The following is an 8,318-nucleotide window of genomic DNA, read 5'->3' on the forward strand; positions in this document are numbered from 1 at the left end:
TAAGCTGCAAGTAAACAGAAGTCATTAGATAAGTTCAAAATGAAGAATAAAACAAAGAAAAATTATAGACATGTTTTTCTTAACCTTCCTCGTGTTTTCTTGTATTTATATATATATATTTATATATATATATATATATATATATTTATATATATATTTTTTTTCCAGAATTTCTCTTTCAGCTTATGATTATTTGCTTTTGTGTGTGAGATTTAAAAATGAAATATAGCATTTTTTACTACTTTATGAGAAAATATTCTCTCATAACAATAAAATAAAATGTACTTTCATCGCATAAAATAAAGTACAAGATAAAGCCAGTGTGGAAAAGAAAATGACATTATCACCGATATAAAAAAAGTTCTACGTATTCATATGGGTGATAAGTTGATTTGGGTGTTCAATTGTTGATTTGGTTACAAAATTTATTTACTGATCAAAAGTAAAAATAAAATTTTGATAAAATTTTTTTCGAAAAATGCTACATTTCAATAAACAAATTTTTTTTACTCAGATATATGGTTTTCATGGTATAGAAATAAGTGATTAATTGTATTATTTTGCGCAACTTTACGTTTTTGTGAGCATTTCTTGAAAACTTTGATGGTATAGAGAAAAAAACATGCAAAACAAAACATACTTTTACGGAGGATGATCTCCTACAACGCCGGTCTCATTTTTAAGAAAGCTTACTTAATAGTACAAGATGAAATTTCTGGATAACTCCTTATCTTTTTGAGCTTTCTTTTAAAACGTGCAAAAACTGCTACGAAAATTGCTTGAAGATTTATAAATTTTCTCAAATAAAGCTTTCATCATTAGTTGCCAAATACGATTCCCTACAAATTATGAAAAAACTTTATTAAATTTTTTCTGCGCCTGCGCGAAAAAAATTAGCTTATATACTCATATCCTGTGTAGTTTCTAACGAATTTTCTTAAAATTTTAAATCAACAATTTTGTAATTAATTTTAAATTTCTCCAAAATATTTGTTTAAGTCCATGAATACGGCAAAAAAACGGTAAGCCGAAAATATAATTTTTTTTATAAAAATGTCCATATCTCCATAAATATTAACTGTGGGTTTACGAAACTTTATGCAGTTTTAAAAAATGACAACTAAAGTAATAGATACGAGTTACAAGCTTTTTACATGATTTTGTGGAATGGGGTGTTTAAAAATACTTGTTTTCCTTCGTAATTTTTTGCAGGTCTTCCAAACCTCTAAAAGCTTTAATCTTATTGCTAAGTATGTAAAATCATATGAACTAAATACCTCTAAAGTTACAAAATAATCCTTCAAGTATTTCTTGAGAAGTTCACAAAAATTTAAAAAAACTAAAAGAGTCTCTTCAATTGTTGCAGGGTAGTGTATTTATTTATTTACTTATTGATGCACATACATGCAGGTTTGCGTGCTCAAACAATTGACAGAACGAATCGAGATGTCCAAGTCAGAGGCTGAACTAGATCAGTGTTCCACTATCATTTATTCGCATTTCTGTTGGTTGCATCTGTAACTGTTTGATTCAGTGGACAGGTGGATTCCAGTAGGCTTTAAGTGACGTCAGTTTAGACCCATCTACAAAAATTAATTAATTAAAGAACATGCAAGAAACTCTGTTTTTGATTGAACAGAGTAAACAGCTAGCAGACATCACGTATGTTATCTTTTAAATACTCGGGGGAAAATGAATCATCAGCAGATTATAACGATAACTATTGTTAAATTTATGATAAAAATTCATTTTTAAAACAAAATATTTTTGAGCTTGCTTTATCCGAGATTTAAACAATTTCAGGACTCTCGGTCCTGGTATTAAAAGAAAGATACAAAGACATACACCCACCCTAACTTTTCTTTTTATTATTATGGTTAGTAAAATTATCCTTGACACAATTTCTATCTTTAAAATAAGTAAATATTTTGCGAATTTCTTTTCATATTTTCTAAAGTAATTATACACTTCTATTTCAGATTTTTTACCCTTCCCTATAGAGTCTTATACAGCATCATTTTCAGCAGCTAAACAATATTTTTGAGCCATCAGCAGGTGTTTTGCACCGTTGGTAGGAGCATAGTTTTTTCTAACAACATCAACTATAGATCCAAAAATGTTTCAATCGAGAAATCGAATCGAACCAAAAAATTTCCAATACAAAAATTGTCTTACTGGCTTGTAGCAGCGATTGATCAGAAATTGCTTAGTCGTGATTATTTGACTGATATAAAGCAAAAAAAACTGCTCTGGTAAGTTCCATCGCTATTTTCAGATTAATAACAATGACTAATACAAATCTGTTTCATCATTATTACTAAGTTTTTTCTAATTCGCTTTCACATTTGTAGTGACACATCTTGCAATCGAATTTTTTTCAACTCTTCATTGCAAAAAAATGGTTCTTCATAATTTGCAAATATGTGTCAAAATAGCTTCGAAACAAAGAATAATCAAATTTGGGAACGCATGCATTTAAAACTGAAAAAGCATATACTCATTTTTGAGAAAAATGGATAATCCCAAACGTGTGGGATGTTCGTTAACTGCCGGCGGGATTCGAACTAAGGACCACCGGCTCATAATAGGATATACCACCGGGTTATAATAGGAAGTACTAGCCACCATAGTTGTGCATTCTTCAAATCCATGAAGTAATAGGAAGCTTTATAAAGTGACTGCAACAATGACAAATCATATCATACATTCCAATGTTTTTAAGATATTACGGAATAAGCAAAAAGTGAAATTAAAACTACCGATCTCCTGACTAAGCTGTTGGGGTCATATTTTCCAAATTGCAACCCTTTGTACAATTGGAACTGGCTATTAGTATGTCATGATATGTCATTGATGAAGCTACTATATAAAGTTTCCTGCGTCACACTAGACTTAGACATACAGCTATGGTGGACCATCTAATACGATCCCGGAAAACCATGGCTCAAATCCTGCCGGCAGCCAACGAAAATCTTTTTCACACATGTCTCCCTCATCATCACTTTTGAGTATATGCTGTTTCAATTTTGAATTATGAGGTTTTCGATTTCGGCTATTATATGTTTCGGAGCTATTTCAACACATTTACGCTCAGATTTGAGAAACACTTTTCCGCAGTGTTCCTACTAGCTACAGTACTTAAATTTCGAGAGAGTTCCGATTTCGATGACAATGAAAGTTTTCACAGAATCTTGACCACTGAAAGCAGAATTTAGCGTGTTACCCTTGTTTACAGTGTTCTGACTAGCTACAACACTTAAATGAAATTAACGTGTTACCCTTTTATAGTGTGTACCGACTAGCTACAGCACTTAAATATCTCCATCTCTGTTTCCGATGAAAGTTTTAATAGAATCTTGACTGCTTGAAAATGGGCACCTATTTTTGAATGCTTGAAACACATCGACTGTTATTTCCAATCTTTATATTTTTGAAGCGAATGACACTTTTAATCAAGTAATCTCTTACTCCAGTTTCTTGAGATTATTTATTTAATTTGTCTTATAGTCAGAAAGAAAGATAATTGCGGAAATTTCATAGGGGTTGCTGGACGAAGCGAGCATGGGAAGTAGATCCCTAGTTTATGCAAAAAGATTCATTACTCCCCGTTAAGACTTAGGAAATAAAGCTCCCTTAGCTCATCTTCTCAAAAATTAATTTATTTAATTACAATTTCCTTTCTTTTTACTGTTTGCCTGTTCGCACCATTTTGTTTAAAATAATAAAAAAAAAAGTGTAATTTGCCTTTGCTACTGAAAATTAAGAAAACAGAACATGATATTGAGTTCTAATTGAGAGGTAGGCTCTGTTTCTTAACGAAACAAGCATTTTAATTGAGAGCTAAGATAAGCGGAACGAAATCGTCTCTATAGTAACGGAGGGAAACTTTTCTTAGCGAGTGATACGGGCTCATCTTTTATTAACTAATAAGATTATATCTGTTAGCTCCAGGCTAACTTTTTAATTACGTTTACGAACGAATTCTGAGTTTCATTTTTGCTTTGTTCTATTTTATTACTTCCAATGAAAAATGACGTTTACATTTGAGAAGTTTGAAAGAGAAACTTTCTTTTTGAAGCTTACTTAACAGTATATAATTGAGAAGTGGATTTTCAGAACAAAGTAAACTATGGGATTACTCTTAAATTATTAAAATTAATCTTACTTCTCTGCAGACGTTGTTTTATTTTTTATTCTCTGTTGCATCATTCATAAAAATTCACGTAAAGCTGGTTTTATCTAGAATAAGTATTTTTTGAATAATGGAGCATAAGTATATAAAGGCATTTGAATACGTTTAAAAACTTATAAGAAAATCGATTTAAAATCTATGAGTTATACCTAAAAATTAGGAAAAACAAATTGAGACGCAATATAAAATACTAAATAAATTAACAAAATTTTGAATTAATTCAAATTCCATGCAAAAAAAAATTAAAAAAAAATTCTTCATATAATTCATAGAAAACTACACTGGTGGACAAAATTAAGAGATGGAAAGCATTTTCGCTCATTCATTCGCACATCCATGTGTTTGACAATGGTTTCGTGAATGCCCAGAGGTACAGGCAGGAGGTCCTGGAGCCCTATGTGAGTCTTTTCGGGGGCGCTGTTGGCCCTGAGCTCATTTTCATGGACGACAATGCTCAACCACATAGGGCTCTCATGGTTGATGAGTATCTGGAAAACGAGGATATTCAACGAATGGATTGGCCAGCCGAATCCCCCGACCTGAATCCTATTGAACGTGCTTGGGATGCTCTTGGGAGAGCTATTGCGATGCGCCAACCTCCCCCAGAACCATTCTGGAGTTAAAAATTGCTCTGGTGGAAGAATAGGAGAGTCTTCCACAAGTCCTCCTTAACTCATGCATACTCGCTGTGCATGCTGTCTGTCTGTCAGGGGTGACCATACACCATACTAGAGGCAACACACACTGTACAAGCCTCACTTTTATTGTCCTCTTTTATTCTTAAGTTCAAACTACATTGGATTTATTGGCAATAGGTTTTGCCAGTGAATGGCACTTTCAGTTTTGTTTTGCATACTTTATTATCATGGAATAAGCTATATCCATACCAAATTTCATTTATTTATATTCAGTATTTTTTGAGATATTTGGGAAAATGTCTTCCATCTCTTAATTTTGTCCACCAATGTAGTATATAATGAGAAATTGAATCAATTAATCTATTTCAATTAATTAGAAATTCTGCAAAATAACACTCTTCTAGAAAGTATAAAAACTATATGATACTTGAAAATATGAAAAAGACAATTATAAGATACGCACCAGTACACACACCCTTTTTCATAAAGTGTGCTAAATTTAAAATCAGTATTTTAAAAACATACAAAGTATTAGTATTTATTATAAGGATAAAAAAAAGAGAAACAACATACAATTATAACGACAATTGGTAGTAGCTATACACAATGCCGAAAAACCAAAGGAAAAATAAAACGTTTAGAAATGAAAAATCTATCAAAATTCTTGAAGATGATTGTCATTCAAAGTTAAAATTTTATTATTATAGTTAATTATTTGCAGTTAAAATTTATGAGGAATTATCTATCACTGAAAGATAAAATTTAGATGCATTCAATATGAAAATTGTTTAGCTTTTTGGTGTTCCCTTAGAGTCAGAAACACGGTACATTTTGCTATATTCTGGTAGTTTTGATCATAATCTTTTTTCTCAGCGTGACATTAATGACATGAAAAACTCTTTTTTATTTATTATTACCTAAAAACTTTTCAGAATTTAGTTAAGATCATTTAACTAATTAGAAAGTATGGCGAATTTTTTTTGTTTGTGTTATTTATTTCTTAGAAAAATAATTTAGGTTTTTTTTAATTTTTTTCTCAAATAATGTCTCATAATTTTAAGTTTTTTTGTGAATTTAAGTGTCTACTGATATCCATGCTTTAAAAAAAGCGCTAATATTTTCAACACAAAATATTTTTCAGGGGGGCATCAAATCCGACCAAATAATCCAAACGATTCGTGTGGAACTTTTTATACGTTTTTAAAAGGTTGAAAATACTTAGTAACTTTTGCTTCCGTAAGTTTGCTTTTCTGTTCTTATATCATCAAGCATGAGTCATCGAACTTCCTAGATATCAGAAAAGATATAATATGTCATAGCTACCAAAAATAAAACTTGGTATCGAATTTTAATTGAGAGGTTGGTTCGATTTCTGTGAAGAAACAAGCCTTTTAATGGAGAAATAAGAGGAGCAGGATAAAAATCCTCGTTACTATAGCAACGGTGGAAGTTAGGTTCAGACATGAAGAGTTCAAATATTCTTTTGTTTGCTAATTACATTATCTCATCGGCTCAAAGCTTATTTTTGAACTTTGCTGTGATCAGAACATGAATTTTAAGTACGGTCTTTGCATTAACTAGAAATGAGATGTGTTTTGTACTATTTGTTGAGAATCGCGTAGTTCGAGATGTGAAAATAATACAATTAGGTTTTTTTTAAAGCTAATGCTTTGATTCATGCTATTAGAATCCATTGAAATGTCGTTAGAATTTGTTTCAAAATTCATGGAACTGATTCAAGTTCTGTATAACGCAATGGAAATGAATTTTTCATTTGGCGAAAGTTCCTTTAAAAATAAAAAGCTTTAATGTGCATGATTTCCTTTTCTAAATAAATAATATTCTTTTTAAAGCATTTTTATTAGTTAAAGTAAGGATATATTATCTACAAACATCTAAGTGTTTAGCCCAATTTAGTTTTTATAGGTTGATTTTCGCTTAAAAATAGATTTTTATACAATGTTTGAAAAGTAAATTAATTAGTACTGTTCTGCAAAATCTACAATTTTGTAGTGAACTAAATTTTATAATTGCATGAAACAAAGCATAATAGAGAACGTTCATTTGTTATGAATACCTTTAAACGTTTCATTGTGTGCATTGTCGTGAATAATGTTTACCTCAAGTGATAAAAATTCAAGCAAATCAAAAATAATTTAATATCGACGTGCAAAATTAATATCCTAAAATTTTAAATTTAAAAAAAATAATAAGATAACGTTTAAAGCTTTTGATATCGAATAGAAATTTCTTTTCAGCGAATTTTATGTGAAGAAAAATTAATCAATATTATATAACGCATTAAACATTATTCATATTTAAGATGTATTCAAATAATCCCAAAACTGATAATAAAAACATACAATTCTGTATATCATTATTTTTATTATCTCTCTCATATGTTGTTATTTTATCCTGTCGTCAAAAGTAATAACATAAAATTAAATTAAAAAAAAATTAGAACTACGTTTTTCATCTTTTAAAATATACTAGAAAGGAATAATAGTATTAGTTTTGCCAAATCTAAAACAAAAACGCATCACTTTATAGAGAAAAAAGATTGTTTTTTAAAATTGTTATACTATTTTATTTTATTTATAGTTTTGTGTCTGTTAGATTGTTTAAGTCGTAAAATAATAGACATTTTGATTTACGATAAAATAGGAATTATTTTTGTTTACACCATTCAGAAACCAATTGTCCCCAGGCACGAAATCTAGTTATAATTTAAACACTCTAGCTTATCGCTGAGAAAGTCATCAAAATTTTGATTAGTGATAATTACTTTTATTGGTAATATATTAAATTATTCTTCTTGTAAGGGCTTAAAACTGATGAATGAATTGAAATTAAACTGATATTACGATCTCGTACAGACCTCCAATTAAAATGTAAGCATTTGAGAAGTTATCATGAGTTTGATTGATGATAAATTCCTATTAGTAATGCGATAATAAATTCTGCTTTATATAAATCTATAAGTCCTTGAAATTTACTATATTATCAAATACAGTTAAACATTGAGAGTTGAAATTGAGGAAATTTGATGAGATTATGTACTAAATTTAGTTGGTACGTTAGTACTTTGTGTAAACTTTACCTCATATGGTTCCTTACCTTTGAAATGTTGAATGTGTAACTATTGGTTTCACCGATAAAATACAGGATGCGCAAATACTAACTTAAGTTTGACTATAGAACCGATGTGCGAAGAAGAGAAAAATTTTGCTCCTGAAATATATTAGTAAAATGCTCGCAAAAATGCAACCAACGACGAAACTTTTATTGCAATGTAAATTATTCGTTTTTTTTACTGTACAAATTTTGCAATCTACATTGTGTGAACTGCTCAATATCAATAAAAAAAATAAAGATTTAAAATTCAAATGACGTAATTAAATACACTCTATAACAAAAAAATCGACGCACCAAGAAGCAATCATCCGATTGCTTTGAAATTTCGTATAATTAAAAAATACATTTTATAG

Source organism: Parasteatoda tepidariorum, chromosome 3 (genome assembly GCF_043381705.1).
Source record: "Parasteatoda tepidariorum isolate YZ-2023 chromosome 3, CAS_Ptep_4.0, whole genome shotgun sequence".
NCBI lineage: Eukaryota > Metazoa > Arthropoda > Arachnida > Araneae > Theridiidae > Parasteatoda > Parasteatoda tepidariorum.